Source organism: Canis aureus, chromosome 8 (genome assembly GCF_053574225.1).
Source record: "Canis aureus isolate CA01 chromosome 8, VMU_Caureus_v.1.0, whole genome shotgun sequence".
In the NCBI taxonomy this organism is placed as follows: Eukaryota; Metazoa; Chordata; class Mammalia; order Carnivora; family Canidae; genus Canis; species Canis aureus.
In genome coordinates, this window is record NC_135618.1 from 16876079 (window position 1) to 16891393 (window position 15315).

The window sequence follows — 15315 nt, forward strand, 5'->3', positions numbered from 1 at the left end:
TTTCTATTAACTGTCTTTGTTACTTAACATTGTACTTAACATATGATTTTCTTTCTTTTTTCTTTTTTGTTTTAAATTGGAGTTCAATTTGCCAACATTTAGCATAACATCCAGTGCTTATCCTGCCAAGCGGCCCCCTCAGTGCCCATCACCCAGTCACCCCAACCCCCTGCCCACCTCCACTTCCACTACCCCTTGTTCGTTTCCCAAAATTAGGTGTCTCTCATGTTTTGTCACCCTCACTGATATTTTCACTCATCCTCTCTCCTTTCCCTTTATTCCCTTTCGCTAATTTTTATATTTCCTAAATGAATGAGACCATATAATGTTTGTCCTTTTCCAATTGACTTATTTCACTCAGCATAACACCCTCCAGGTCCATCCACGTCGAAGCAAATGGTGGGTATTTGTCATTTCTAATGGCTGAGTAATATTCCATTGTATACATAGACCACATCTTCTTTATCCAGTCATCTTTTGATGGACACCGAGGCTCCTAACCTATGATTTTCAATCACCACTTAGGACAGGCTCTATTTTCCCTGTATTAGGTGAGATGAAGAAATCAGTGTGCCTATATTTTCTTTTTTTCTTCCTCCCTGCTGACTTCTGTCAAATCAATGGTTATATTTTACATTTTTTTTTAGTTTAAAGCAATTTACCTGCAAGCATTATTATTTTAATAATTTACTTATAGATTGTACCATTACATTTCTTTCTGTATCCAGTGTCTTTCAAATGTTCTCTATAGTTTTACTTGAAAATAATATCTGATATATATATCAACAACTGCTCAAAATGATGTCATATTTTAGTTTGCCTCATATTTTACCATGACTTTCTTTTACATTTATTTTCATATGTACACTGCCATCCTCAATCCACCTCCAGTTTTATTTATGTATGTATTTTTTCTTCATAAAGCCCTCTGGTTTCTTTCTATTTTCTATTCATTACTTTTTGGGCCTACTGATCATTATGAGATTTCTTTCATTGTACCTGTGGATTGGATTAAACTGTTCTTAGACTCCTTTTATTCCTCTTTCTTCAATTATTTTTTTCATATTACTGGAGTCTGTCCTCATATTTTCCTTAAAAAAGATGGATGAGGGGCACCTGGGTAACTCAGTTAAGCATCTGTCTCTTAGTTTCTGCTCAGGTCATGATCTCAGGGTCATGAGATCCAGCCCTGCATTGGGCTCTAGGCTCAGTGTGGAGCTTACTTGAGATGCTCTCTCTTTCTCTCCCACCCACCCCTCCTCCTGCTCACAGTACTTACTCTCTCCCACAAATAATAAATAAATAAATAAAATCTTTAAAAAAGTAATAAAAAAGGTACATGTACAATGAACTATTTGACTTCTTTATGTCTAAAATGCCTTTATCATTCACTTAAATTTTATTTATAATTGCTTTCGATGCAGTATTCTAGGTTTAAAGTTGCTTTACAAGCTTTTAAGAGCTGGTGATGTTGGTAAGGCATTGATGTCGATCTGATGGTCATTCCTTTTTAGCACTTTTTATTTCTCTCTCTTTGAAATCTTTTGGAATTTTTCTCTTCAGCTTAGTTCTGAAATTTTGCAAGTATGTAACTAAAGCATTTTTGTCCAGTTGACATTTGGTGGGGCTTGCCAATTGTTGGGTTGATATTTTTCCCATCTCCAGGAAATGGTCTTCATCTATTTTCTTTTGTTATTTCTTTGATTATTTCAACTCCTTCACTGTTTATGTTGTCTTCCTCCAAACCATGTAAGACCTCTGGATTTATGCTTTATATCATTGCTTTTTCAAGTTTTAATGCATGCGATTTACCTACACATCTTTTGAAAGTGAAGAATCTGAGTCAGTAAGTCTTAAGTGAGGCCTGTGACTTTAATTTCTAATGAAATAGATGATGCTGATCCTGCTGGTGTGTGAATCACATTTTGAATAGTGAGGTTTTATATTTCTTGAAATAACTTTTTGTGCATTTTTTTCTTTTTTCCCCCCCTTTCCATTGTGGAATGTCTTATTAATTCCACTTCCACATTAAGTTTCAGTCTTTGCTTCTATCTGCTGTGGTTTAGCTTGCAGTTTTTTATGTGATTATATATTTTTTAACTTTCAAGAATTCATAGCAGACTCTTTTATATTATAAATACAATATATTCTTGAAATTTTGAGGATACTTATTAGAAAATTTTAATGTTCTCTCTTATTCCTTCCATTACCACTGCTGCTTTGGTCGTCAATTTTTGTGTATTCACCTTTGTCTTTCTTTTTCTTCTACTTGATTTCCCTTAACTGTCTGGTAATCCCTCATTCATCATTAATTTGGGGATATAAAGGACTATATTATAAATATGCTTATATTTATAATAGCTAGCCTTCATATCCTTTGCAGTCGAATGGACCATTTTCCCCAAAAGGCCAGTGTTCTGAATGAGAGGGCTGCCTTTGGGCTCTGTGTCAAAGGGCGAACTCTATTGACAAGTAGCTTTTTCTTTTAGCACATTAACAGGCATGGGGTATCACAAATTGCCAATAAGCCAACTACTCCATATATAGAAGAAGAAGAGGGAGTCCTTCACACAGCTGTCCTGAAGATGGGCTTCCCATTACAAAACTTTATTGCTGCCTCTTAACAATTTCTTCTATCTGTACCTGTTTGGAGCCTCTCCAGAGATATTTTAAAGAAAATGAACCCCACCTCCATGACACCTCTTTTCTACGTGTGTATTTTAGGTTGCAATTTCTTCTGCTAGAGTTTATCTAACAACAGAATCCAAACTTCTTCCTATCTTCCCAGACTCTGTCATACTCTCTGGCCTGCTAATGTCATCCCCTTTACTCCTCCTCTTTTTTTTTTTTTTTTTGGATTGTTTCAACTGTCAAGGATTTATTTATTTTTTTATATATGAATTGTAATTTCAATGAGGATTTAGTATGGAAAGGAGGCAATACAGGGTCCTGTCCATCATCTTGAATTAAGAAACTATATGGCTATCTTAGAGCTGCTCTAAATGCTTATCTGAATCTGGCTAACACTCATCTGGCTGTTCACAAACAGACAGACCTAACTGTAAATAGGTAAATTCCCATACAAGTTCCCCAGACCTTGCTAATTATTCTTCATGGATCAAGTAGGATTTAATAGTGTTAAGGGCTTTGGATGATTTTAAATTGTTCTCTAAGCCTCTTGGCAGTCCCATGTGTGTACAGAATAGCGTGATCACAAAAGAAAGTAACTATAGAGAAGTACCTAACCTAAAAAGGCTAGGATAAAAATTAAAGTTAAAAAAGAACTTGAACTAGCCTACAATTTACTTTGGGGTGTTACATATTTTTATGTTAGTTGAGCTTGACCAATTCTACCTTGGATTTGCCAAGAAAATAATTGATGTAATCACAGAGCCAAGAATGATAACATGTGAAGATCTGTGGAGGATTGGCAGGACCCCAGATCACTGGGAAAAAGCCAATGGAATACCTATTTTTAAAAGGCAATAAAAAGTTGTTTGAGAATTAATGACCTTTAATAGAGTGAAAAAGCAGGCATACTGATTACCTTGACCCAAATAAGTTTTAGACAGTCTTACATAGTAATGGCAGTAATGAGTAGAGGAAATATATATTCATGTATTATATCAACATAACATTAAGTATCTAAAACTAGATAACTGTTTTTAATGTAAAAATATTAGAGTTTTATTTATTTTATTTATTGCTATCATTTTATTAGGATTAAGTCCATATCTTGTCAAACATCTAGGTAACTGAAGACATCTAGATTTTGGCCACATTTCTCTATTTTTGCATAAACATGCACTGTCGTGTATATGTTTCTAATAACATAGAAATATGATGTTAAATTGAAAATATTAACAGAGCCATTATTCAGAAGCCAAATCCTGTCTTGATAACATATAGGATATATGTTAAAATTTTGCATATATTACTGAAAACTGACGGTGCTGCCTTACTCTAGAATTTAAAATTAAATTCAAGATGATTTCAATAAACTAAGTCATTATTCTGAAATAACACAGAATAAATGCTGATATAAGTTTTTTTGATTAAGAAGGAAAAAAGAATCCTCACATTTTTGAAGTAGGGGATAACTATTAGACAATACTTAGGTAGAAGAAAAAGATGAGGAGTTCTTAGAGCACCCAAGTAGTAGTATCCACTGACTATAATTTGACAAAATTTTTCACACCTCTGGCCTTTGTCTATAATGCTTCCACTGCTGGGATCTATTTCTTTCCCCTCTTTATCTTTCAAATTTTCCATTGGCCCTTCCAGTCTGAACCCTGCAAAGCCTTTCTTGCTATATATTTTGAGTTAGTTTCTCTGTCTTCTGTGTCCCCTTGATATTTTGGAAATTGAGATACAATGAACATTTGTTGAGTGCCTACTACCTACTAGGCGCTGCATCAGGAAATAATAACTATATCACAGGAGCATGACTGCAGAACAATGATCTTTCTGTAACCAATTAAAGAAGCTGAGGCCCTGAGAAGACACTTGAATCGCCCATGGCTACACGACTAGTAGATAGCAAGTAGATTTCTAAACTATATAATTACCATATAATCACTGGACAAGGCAGAAGAAGCATCTTATTTATCCTTCAATCTCAGTAGCAGCACACTGGCTGGCACATGGTCAGATGTAACAAATAAATTAAGAAATAAATGGTGTAGTGGACTTGCATTAAAGGCAAGCTGGATTTAGGTTTAAGTAATTTACTTTTCTCATTTCTTAGAAGTAAGCATTCAATAGATACTCATTAACATTCCTACCTCCATGTTTTATGCTAATTTTGGTTTAGATAGAAGCATCATAATGTGTAGTGATGAACATATAGACAGTAAAAAAATAATAGGAAAGTAGGTGTGCTTAAGGTAGAAGTACAATGCTGATGGTTTTGTTCCCATGCTTCAGACATTGTTTAAAATGAATCAGTTCATTTTTTATTAGATATTTATTTATATTTAATATGAATGAGTACTTCATCAATCATTATGGAAATAATAAAGTGTATAGACACAGTCCCTGCCTTCGGCATAAGACAGGCATATAAAAGAGGCATATACGCAATGACAATCCAAGGGAGTATGTGTTGGTGCTACAGAGTCAGTAAATAATGTGCCAAGTGACCAGGGGTAGGTCTCTGAAGAGTTGGTATGCAAGCCAGGCCTTTGACAGGGCCTCTTAGGTGATAGCGGTGCTCAGTGTTTGCTGAATGTTGAGTGGCATTTTCAAGGTTGAAGTTTAGGGAAAAAGAGTATTCACTCATTCATTTATTCACCCAATATATTTTTGAATGCATGCTAGATACCAGACATTCTCCTGGGCCCTAGGATATTGACTATTATCCCAGATATGGATCTTTCTTCAAATACAGCGTCATTGTGTTAGATTCTTAAATAATAATCAAATTTCAGGGTTGGGAAGGATCTTTAAAGGTCAAAGCTTTTGGTTCTAACTTCCAGAATAGTGGTAACTACCAGAGAATTAATATAAATGCTGGATTTTAAGCATGCATTTATCCCTCAGAAAATTTACCAAAACAGCTAAGAGAAAACCACAAATATGATCTAGTGCTCCCTCTCACATGCTTCCAGCTCCATGGCTCACCACTATAAGTGAGGAATTAAAGCTGCAACAAAAAATCAGCCATACTTTAAGAAATAAATTGACAGTCCTGATAAATCTTTTTTATTGATATTAGATACTAGCCACTAGTGCAGCAGGATCTGGGTAAATAAGTTTAAAAAGAATTTTCTGTCACATTGAGAGAATTCGAAAAATATTAAAACATACACATTACTTAGCCTAAGATGATCTGAAGACAATCACAAGAATATCATCTGTTAGCTCTGGTCATTCCCTTACTGAGTATGAGAATGACTGGCTCCATATGAGAGGGTTCCACTGCACTATAGACATTTTGAGAGAGGGTTAGTGGCTCTGAAACAAGAGGGATAGAAAGTCCCTGTTGGTTCTGAGGGTACCATTAAGAGAGTTCACAAAATTCGGCAAGAATCAAAATGTACATCCACTTGACTCGTCTCTGCCTATAGCCACGGTCCTGGATGTTGAGCTGGGAATGAACCCTCTAATTTCTTTTTACCATCAACATTTGTAAGACAAAGAGCAAAAGAGTCTTAGATGCCTCAAAACAAGACTTATCGAACAAAAATGATTTTGTAGAAATAAGTGTTCACTTCTTGACTGAAAACCTGCCACATTTCACATTAGCCTAATATGTCTTTAAAGCGATGAAGTACTTGACAACTGAAAAATGATTAACAAGGAGGAAAATGCATATTGAAATACTCATCTGTGGAGGGCCTCATAAGGGGAGGGGTGGGTATGTGAAGACCCAGGTTGCAATGCCTGTCTTGCCTTTCGGAATAATTGTATCGATTATTCTGGAGAGAACTGTTGAGGAAGAACACCGAAAGGAAGTATCCAGTTGACTTCATTTCTCTTTTGCTTTGTCATAGACCCACACAATGAATCTTCTAGCTCCTCTCTCCATCTTGTGGCTGTTTCCTCTTTCCTTTTGCCAGAAGAGCTGGCTCTGCGTGCCACCCTGGCCCCATGCTTCCCTTTCCCCCTGCACACCTAGGAGGTTATTCCTTTTCCCTCCTCCAACATCCAGAAAAGAGAAGCTCATTGCTTATGCTGCAATTTTGATAACCTAACTGGCAGAACAGTTATTCAAATTTTAAGCTTCTGAATGCAGCAAGATCAACCTGGCCTATCCACATAAATAATTTTGACACGATAAGTATGCGGGAGCGATGATAACCGATAAGTGAAGCAATTACCTTGCTTTTTTGGATTATATTAAATGAAGATTCTGATAGAGTAATGAAAAGAGACAAAGCAGACAAAAAGTCGGCTGCAGAGCTTTTGGGCACTGTGTTATCTCTATTATACCATATTGAAATAGAGAAGCTATCACCAATCATGCATTTCTATGTAACTTCTGGCTTCTAACAGTGAACAATGAATAAATTGTCACAAGACAGTAACTGATAAATTGGGATTGGCAGTGCTTTTTTAAAAAGCATAAATAAACTCACTAGTCACCTTTTTTTTTCTCAAAGCAGTTTTTAGGGGACTCCAAGAGAGGGGAATCCAGTGCATCCTATGTAACCTTCTGTTCCCTATCTCGACCCCAACCCCTTTGTTACCCCTGTTCTTTGTCTGGTACTCAGTTTTAAGGAATCAGGACTGGGTTCTGGCATTATCACCAAATTTCACCAATCTGTGGTCCTTCTGACCTGCCATGTGGCTTGACTGTCTGGAATTCACAGCGACATCAAGTTAGTTTACAAAGTTTACTTGGGGTGAAGCAAGTTTCACAAATAAGAGGAAGGATAAAATATGGACGGTTGGTTCTCTGAGCTCTGGGCTCCAGCAGAATGAAAGTTAACAGGCCTACAAAAGCTTTAATGATGGCCCCATCCTGAATTCGCAGATTGTTCTGAAACAGTATCCCCTTGTTGTAGGGAGTAGCAATAGGCACTGCTACCACTAGAAACCACTTACGTTAGACAGGGTTTTAGGTGTGAGCAAATGAAGTTTTCTAATGCGAATCGCTCTGGCAGTTTGTTGGTCTAATGATGACTTGTTTATTTATTTTTGTTTTCTTTTGAAGACCGTCCTTGGTATACGGGGGTATGGTTTAGGAACGTACAGAATTCAGTTGTTTTTACATTTACAGCATGAGCCACCTAAGCTAGTTATAGTGACGCATCATCCACCATGGTGTAGAGGCAGGGGCTTGAATGTGGAGATAGAAGGACAGGGTTCAAGTCCCAAAGCCACCACTTACTCATGGCATGGCACTGAGTGAGTCGGTGTTACTTTGAGTGTCTCCTCTGTGAAATAGGACTCCCAGGATTTAAAGGAGTGCACGTTAGTGAAAGTGCTTTGCGAATGATTAGACACACTGCAAATGCTAGTGCTGACCTGCCTGGTGGATACCTTCAAGTTTCCGGGAAAGGACCAGGCCCACTGCTGCCATTGGTTTTATCAAGGCCAATGGCTTATAATGGCAGGGTCTGCTGCCTTCGTTCCATGAAACAAAGAGTGTGGGAATAAGCAGCATTAGTCTCCTGCTCCTACAGGCAGGATCATTTATTTCCTCTCTTGTTAAAAATGCAAAAGCCATTCACATGGCCACTTTTCAAAATGAAGGGGCCAATAAAGTTATTAAAAGCAAATCACATTTGATTAAATTATTATTATTATGGTGTTTAAAATAACATTTGTTCTGTTTATCAAGCTCCAGTCTTACTGCACTAGCAAAGAATTTGCCTTTAAAGATCAGAAAAACAAGGAACTGGAAAGGAAGCCCAGCGCCCGCACCAAAGACTGCATCCTTGGATCATTTTTCACGAGTCCTTTACAAGCCTGCACTGCTAGCGCTCAGCCCTCCAGACCAGTCATACAAGTTAACGACAGTGGGGTTGAGAGAATCAAAGAATGTGGGGGGAGACATGGCAGGAAGAGAAAAGGAAATGTTGACATTGCTAACCCCAAAGCAAGGTCTGCTTTTACATTTGCTTGGCAGTTCTTTCACTTTTATGACACATTTAGCTAGCTGACTTCACATAACCATTTGTTACTCATCCTGGTCTTCTTAAATGTATAATGTCTTCCCTACAATAAAAAAGATTGGTTGTTGGTGTCACTTGAAATAAAGGCAAAGTATATTTGTCAGTTTGTACATGGCCCATCAACCTTATCCCTCAATATTAGAAATCAGCAATTATGAAGTATATTGCAATGAGCTTTGCCACGATTGGTCATAACTGGAAAGACAGGGATTCATCAGATGTGGACCAGGTACCTGCCTCGTGGCACAGAGCCAGTTGTGATGACTGGTCAAGCATAGCAGCTCTACAGTTACTCCGCCTGCCAAATCACTGCCAGCAGAGCAGCAGCAGCCCCCATGCCTCTTCCAGAACCCCCTGCCACCTAATAACTAAAACTTAATGGCTGGCATGCCTGGGCCTCCCTGTGCCCATTCTGATTGGTCAGTACCTATGTCCTACTCGTTGTTAAGTATTTGCATATCATGGATATCTACTTAGAATTACAAAGTTAAGTAGACAAAATAGCTGTATTTCAGCCCATGGAAATGAACTTCTGTCTGCAGTCCTTAAATCGAGGTAAGCCTAACAGAATTCAAGCCGCCAAACTTAGGGACATATAATCCTTTTAATCTATGTATTGTCTTTATGCTTTTATGGGTTTCTCTGGGTATATTTGATTGATAAGGATATATGAGCTTTCCACTTTGGATGGGTATTAAACACATGGAGAAAACCCAAGGCATAGGGCTTTGGCACTTACTGACAAAGGTTTTTGCACCAGTCAGACACCTTTGCAAACCTCTTATGATATTATACCTTTGACAACTAACCTTAAATAACATGGGGTAGATCGAAAAAAATGGAGCTCCACTCAGCGCATGCCGTTTAGAAGAGCGCTGACGTATTTACAAGACCTGCTAAAGCTGTGCTGGGCCTGTTTATGTCCCAGGACCAAAATATGGTTTCCATAAAACCTAGAAAGTATTCTAAGATAGTCCAGGATTCCAACTGGTAACCCATTGCTTATGGACCATATCCTTTTTAAGCACTTGACTTTGGAAGAGGAATAAAAATGAGGGCTTCTGATGAGACAGTAACAAAGGCTCTGGCCACGACTGAGTGAGTGCATTTGGAGGTTTGAGCTCATGCACTAGGACAGCCCAGCATTTGCCACTGGATTGCATCCTTACTGAGTTCACCAGTATTGATTCCGTCACATGAAAAGCGGTGGCGTGGTGATGTTTCTGTGAGTAGGGCATAAGGAGTTAGGGGAGGTAGGCATATTCTCTCTCACACTATGGAGAGCGAACACACAGGTATATTCTCATTCCCATTCCCTTGAGGGTTCATGTTCCTTATCCCTAGTGTGTAGCACATAGTGGACATTTAGCAAATATTCATAGAAAAAATAAATATTCTCACAGATGAAATGTTAAGTTCTTTTTTCATACCTCATACTGGTTCTTCTCCTTGGAATGGTTTTCTTTTCAATCGCTTTATGCCAACTCCTTCTCATTCTTCATTTATTTATTCATCAAATATTTACTGAGTGCTTACTGTAAGCCAGGAACCATGTCAGGCACTGGGATCCAGCCCTGAACAAGACCTGGCTCAAAGGTCACTGCCTCTGAGAAGCATTCCCCAAGTCTCTTGAGCAGGAGTTGCCCTACCTCTAGGTCCCACATTATCTCTGCTGTTATTTATTACATTGCATTTTAATTAGCTGTGTCTAGTTCTTTCCCCAGTCTAAACAGATATTCTTGAAGATGATGATTGGATCTTGGTTATCACTATATTTTCACAGCCATTAAAACATTATTTGTGACTGAGGTAGATTGGTGACAAAAATGACTGAGTCTTCACATTTTCCTGCAGCCATGGCCTTTGTCACATGACCCCTTTAGCTCCGTTCATCGAGAGGCCAATCTTATTTCCCAATTCCTGGAATCTGGGTTAACCTTGTGCCTTGCTCTGGCCAACAGAACATGGCAAAAGTAATTCCAGTTCTGAGCTTGTATCTCAAGAAAGAATAAGCCTCATCTAGCCTGGTGGATGACAGGAGGCCCATAGCTTCATCACCTTTGGCCCCCCAGCTGCCTCACATGTGCATAAGGCTGTCCTACACCAGCAGCCCCGCCAAAGCACCAGTTGAACAAAAACATATGAACATGTCTTGTTAAGGTAAGGTCAGCCTTTCCCAGATCAGCCAACTGTCCAGCTGATCTACAAACTCATAAAAACTAATAAATACATATTGTCTGAAGCCATTCAGCTTTGGTGTGACTTGCTCTACAGCATTGGCTAACTGCTACGTCATTTTAAAACAAAATGTTTCTTACATATAAACAACCATAACAAAAGATTTTGTGTCCTCTTGACTAGAAAGTTTAGCATTTTTAGGAAAAGCAGTCAGCTCTTTATCTTTCTGCAGGTAGGTGCTGCCAACCTTGGCCCTGGTAGAGATTATGAACCCCTGAATGTCAGAGCTGGAAATAACCCAGTGGTCATCTTATACCCCTCAATGTCTTGAAAAGGAAAATGAGCCAAGAAAAGTGCTGTAACTTACTCAAGGTCACCCAGCCTCTTACCAAGTGCAGGTTCGACCGCAGTCTATTTTAGCATGGTACGGGAAGAAAACCGAGGGCCTCCACATCTACAACACGTTTCTTACCTCCCAACCAGGCTTTGATAACTGAAGTCTTCCATTTATCTTCTTTTTTTTTAAAAGGTACAGTTGCCACAAAGTGTTCATAAACACAGTCAAACTTAATGAGGAACATTATAAGCATCCAAGAACCAAGAAGGTTATCTAATTGCTTCAATTACTAAAGAAATGCAGTATGTGTATTTTCTTCTGCCCCATTTATAATGTGTTTGGACCCTCACTGCAGGCGAAACTGATGCCAAGAGTTCCCCAACAGCAGATGTGTGTTCACACATGCCCCCTCAGCTTGGAGCTTATTAATCTTACAAAACACCAATTTCTTAACTTGCCACATGATTATTCAACCCTGATTCAGAGGATATGATCACTCCTGAGGCTTGTTTGCTAGAGGAATTCCATTTGCTGCTGGATCACATGATTCTTGGAGGACCATAATCAAGCAGTGCTTAGGCCCAGGAGCTCTTTGAGGAACATTATTTTCCATCGAGGAAACAAGCAACCTCATCCAAAAAGTATATTCTAGACTCTCACACTTTTGTGTTTGGCTTAGTAGAATATAATGTAAATCTTCTTTGCTGAGTAGGCAAAAAAACCATGGGTTAGTGATTGGGAGGGAAGAGCTGAGGACTGTGGTTGAAGCATCTGAGTGTTTTCCTGATGAAAATCAACAGGTCTAAATTTATAACAATCAACAGCTATGAAGACAAATCATTTGGTATCGATCTTCTCTTAATCAGAAATCAAACTGAACCTTATCTCCTGACAAAGTAAAATTAACTTTTTTTTGTTAATTACTGTAATTATCCTCTCCACATTTATTTTGACAGCAGGGTCAATGGTGGAAAACCATCTCCTTAAATTGCATCTTGCCTATTATGAATTACAAATTCATATAATTTTGATACATGATTTTTTTTTGTGCACATCCTTTGGGGCCTTTCACAACACATGATTTTTTCACTGAAAGTCCTTGGTGACTTGAAAATAAAGCAATGAAAAGAAAGGTCATATCCAAAGGATGAACTATTTGGAGAGACACCAGATCTTAGAACTACCTATCAATCACAAGGAGTCTCATCTTTCCTTTAATTTCCCCTCTAAGGATGCTCCAGAATTCTGGAATGTTATAAATAGAAATTAAGAGGTTATTGGGATTGGCATAGGGGTCATCAGTTCGGGATCACCTCACATTGACTTTTGGCTTAAGGCCTAATTTTGCCCCAGTGTTGCATTACGGTTGAGAGCAACCCTTAAGGAAGTAGAAGAAAAGTCTCAGGTCATCATAAGCAATCAACTCAGGGAAAAGGTCATTGCTTTGTTGTCTGTGGATATGTCCATAGGTCCCCAATGAGACCTCCAACTTCCAGGCTTTACCACAGTTCCTCTCCTGGGCTTTACAAATTATCCTTTATCTTCTTCTGGTTCCATCAGAAGCCAAAAGAGCTTGGACAGAAGATTGACCTCTGTCAGGATCAAAGGGAACATATTATTTGCTCATTTAAACACTTTATTGGAGGGGCATAACTTCTCTGAAGAGTTGGCTACTGGCAGCATTTTTCCCAAAGTACAAATTCTTCACTAAAAACGTTAATCCTCCAAAATGGCCTGTTCACCCAACTTGTGAAGCAGATGGGGTAAAGGTAAATGTCAAGCTTTCCTGCTATTTTATTATGATCCTCAGAATATAATGAAATTCTTTCATTCATGCATTCATTCATCAGTTATCAGGCATCAACTCTGTGACAGGTAAATATTAGGGGGACTCATTTTTTCTTCCAGTGCTCACAGACCAGTAGGGTAAGCACATACATAGGAGGTTGTAGAACTTTGGTAGGGACTTTTTTTCAGCTCTTATGTTGGGTCCTTCTTAGTAAAACTAATTTCTAGGTCTATTTTTTTTTTTTTTTTGGCATTCATAGGAAAATCAAGGTACTGTACTTTGGAAATCCATAGATTGGAGAGAATGCCAATAAAAAAGTGAAGGGTTAAGCTACAGGCAGGCACAGAACATAAGTAATGTACCTCATCAATGTTTGAGAGTGGAGTGGAAGGACGAGGAAAGGCATACCGGAAAAGGTGGATCCTGGGATAAATCTTAATGTAAATATGAGTTCAATTTTAAGCAGTTCCACGAACACAGACAATATCGGAGAGGGATCCACTCTGTATCTTCCCCATGGAGGCTCTGCCCTTCATGAGCCACTATCCACTAGAGAATTCTGGTTAACTGAAATGCTTTTCAGGGTTGCGCATTTTATACTCTGGCAAGCCACCGGAGAAGTTTCTGTATACAGATCAGCTTTTTTTCATGCTGGCAAGTCAATTAACTAGCCTGGCCTACCTGACTGGGGTGTAATGTGGTTTGTACTGTGTTTTGTAGTTAATGTTCATGTGTGTTATTATTATTGATATTACCTGTTATTGATGCTCTAGCGAGCAAAACCTTTTTTTGCTTCCTCCCTAGTGGCTCAGGGAAAAGGAGAGTTTTATAAACAAATAAATAAATTCAAAATTTCCCGACACACAGAAAACATGGAGAGGCCTGCTCCTTGATAAACACATTGGCATCTTCATCTGGAAGGTTCTTGTTTTCTAACGAATGACTTTCTTATTGTCCCCCAGTAGTTCTACAATACTTTACAATAGAACACAAAAGATTGAAAAGATAGGTGATTTTCTCAGTTAAATGGAGACTTGAAAATTTCTTTGGACTTTTTAGTGATTTTTCTTGCACATTTTGCACATTTTATACATTTTCAATTTAATACACTCACGAAGGCAGTTCCGGCTTATCTATGAGTAACTAGGCACTACCTTGGCTCAGACATTCCTAAATCCATCTATTTTAAGAATTTTAAAGTACCTCTTATCATTTCAGAATTCAGATTCAAAGTCAGGGAAAGGAAGAGAGATATTTGTTCTTGGCCTCAGTCCCATTCTGAACAATATGAGGTTGATATGGTAGCTTGGAGAATGAATTTGGGATGTGTATAGATTTTATTTTAAAACTACTTACATTTCCTCTTTCATGAACAAGCAAATGGTGGTTTTTGCAACTGTCTTCCCCAACTAAGAACACATCTTTTGTGAAAGGAACACTCTCTTATCTCTCACTGTGTCTTTTTTTTTAAATAAAAATAAAAACTGTATCTTTTTTTTTTTTTTTTTTTGTGGGAAGATTAAGATACTTTCCTTAGAAAACCTCTTGTATAGAGAGAGAGTCAATAAAAAGCCTGAGATCATTTGTCTCATGAATTCTTGGAAACTCAGATACCTAGACCAGGAAGATGAAACACGGAAACAAGCCCTATTTCCAGTTCATAACTCAAGTGGGTAAACTGAGGCCTCCAGTCTCCTTCAGCTCTGTGAAAAATTGCACAGGGATTCCCTACATCATCAATTTTGCTTTGTGTTTTGGAGTCTTACTATTTCTAGAAATAACTAAAATGACTCCACAGTGAGATGAGAAAGATCGCATAGAACCTACTTATTAGAAGATGCTGTTCTATTGTCAACGCCCTCATCCCCTTCTGCACAGAAAGGTGTAGCATGAGGTACAGTATGTGTGGTGTCTCTTCCCCTCCTTCCTAATATATCCGGGGATCTTAAAAGTTAAAAGTTAGCCTTAAAAGTTAGTTTTACCTGAGAACTATCGACAAATTTTTCTCTTCTCAAGTCTCCTTTTGTGGGCCCCGGTGGTTGAGTCTCATTGGCTCTTACAGAATCTGTGGACCACTCTTTCTGGCAACCTACACATGCTCACATCCTAATCATTCCTTTCATTTCCTGGCTCTTCTATCTCATTATGGCTCTTCCTCCATGGGCTCTTGTTTTTGATCAAGTTTTTCTTTAGTGAGACGTGAGAAATGGCCCTTTCCTTTTCTTTGCCGTTTGTACTTCTCTTCACCATCACCACAGGGCCATTTCAAACTATCATTTTTAAAGGTCACTTGTTTTGTTCTATATGCAGTTGAGCCTGACAATGGGTTAATGACACCCGAACAAGCCATATTAAAATTACGGACTGTATGATCGTAAACAACTATTGAG

At 38.2% G+C, this 15315-nt stretch overlaps 1 long non-coding RNA gene across 2 annotated transcripts in view; it reads left to right on the forward strand.

The window, feature by feature from the left end:
* LOC144318396 (uncharacterized) overlaps positions 1–15315 on the forward strand; it is a 52078-nt gene that overhangs the window by 15440 nt on the left and 21323 nt on the right. The window lies entirely within an intron of this gene.